Here is a 1,938-nt window from a genome sequence, read left to right as displayed (position 1 = left end):
AAACCACAATATCGTCTGTAAATTTGTAAAATATATTAGTGTTCAAAACAAGTGCTTGCGATTCATGGAATGATAAAATATAAAAACGTAAAAAGAATCAACATGTAAAACTTTACAGAAAACCTGTACAGTTCTACTGCGGATAAAGTCATTTTGAGAGTAATGGTGTTATGTTTGTAAAAGGAGTATTTTTAGTCAAAGTTTAGAAAGTGTTGGTTAAATTTCCATAATTTATCAAATTCAAAGAAGTGCTACAAGAAATTTGAGGGCATTGCGTACTGAAAAACAAACTCGCTCATTCAAAATTACAAAACGTAAATGATTTTCTGCGAAGTCAGAAAGTTATAAAACGTAAATATGTTGTTAGAATCGAGAAAATTCTATGAGAATATACAAAAAGTTTGCAAAATATATAATTACCTTTCATGCAATTTTTTTTTAGAGAAAACAAGATTATAAGAGAGAAACAGGGAGATAAGATCTGAAGGATTTTTTATAAGAAAATGATTGATGTTCTAGCTTTAAAAATAAGAACAACAAAACCATGCACGGTGCAACAACTTATTGTTGAAAAAAAACGAGAATATGGTAAAAGAAGAAATTTAATTGAGCATCAAGTTCTTCTAGGTTTTCTCCATGTGAAGACTAAAAAGTTTAGATGGATTTTCTCTGTCATTTCTCTTGGCGAACTAAAGAATAAAGAGTTATGATCGATTTTCTTTGGTCAAAAGATTTGTGGAAACACTCCCTTAAATTGAAAAGGGAACTTTTTGTAGAGATATAAACTTCTTATTGAGGAATTATTTTCTTGAAACTGAAAATATTATTTGTATCTTCTAATATATGTAATTTTATTTAACTTGGGATATGTTAGGTAGTAGTAGAGAAAGAGATGTTAGACATGTAAATTACTCCTAATGGAATTAATTTTTATTTAATATTATCTTTTGGCTCTAAACTCATTGGCCCTGTGATTTTGGACCTAAACTCACCCCTATTAGTTATCTTTTATGTTTGTTTTTTTTTTGTTGAAGTATTCTCATATATTAAACCACAAAGTTATTACAGTATTTTGAAACTAACATGTAAGGTACATTTTTCCATATTCTATTTGCATTCTTCTTTCTTGACCATTTTGCCAGTTTATCTGCGCTTGAGTTTCCCGATCTCTGGATGTAGTTGAATTTCACCTCTTCGAATTCTTTAAGTATATCTTGGATTTTCTGCATATGAATAAGAGATTGCCAGTGTATAGAGTGTTTTATATTATGGAGATGATTTATGAGATTGACATTATCATTTTCCACTATTATATTTTTATGATTTTTCTCTATGGCCCATTCGAGCCCAAATAAAATTGTTTGGGCTTCGCCCTCTTCGCTGTTTCTCGCTCTCGTGGTTTTAACCTGTGCTTCGATGGATTTAGAATCTGCATTGTGAACAATCAGACTAATACCCACATTTGAATTAAGATTTGTATAGGATGCATACCATATGGTATGCATCCTATACAAATATTTCATAAGATCTTTCCTGTTATACTTGTTATGTAATTGCCATATGGTATAAATAATATTGCATACCATCTTTTCTCTATATTTGTCATTATGTTTAATATGAGGTTAATTATATCCTATAAAATCTTTTCTTTTTTATATTTATTATTTGTATGTAAGTTCCATATGATACAAATTTTTTATATGTTTTATATTTGTTATCTTTTATTTTAAGTAAATTTCATATGGTATAAATAATATTCTATAAGATCTTTTCTTTTATATTTGTTATCTTTTACTTTAAGGTAAGTTTGATACCTATACATAATATTCAATGAGATCATTTTCTTTTATATTTGTCATCTTTTTGGCTAAGTGAAAGTGTTTGTTGAATTTAATAACTTAACTTTATAGTCAAAAGTAATAAAGATGAACTTAGAAA

The sequence above is a fragment of the Eschscholzia californica genome, unplaced genomic scaffold, assembly GCF_041429995.1.
Source record: "Eschscholzia californica isolate CP2 unplaced genomic scaffold, dmEscCali1.0.p SCAF_2, whole genome shotgun sequence".
Lineage (NCBI taxonomy): Eukaryota > Viridiplantae > Streptophyta > Magnoliopsida > Ranunculales > Papaveraceae > Eschscholzia > Eschscholzia californica.
Note: the sequence above shows the minus strand (reverse complement) of the source record.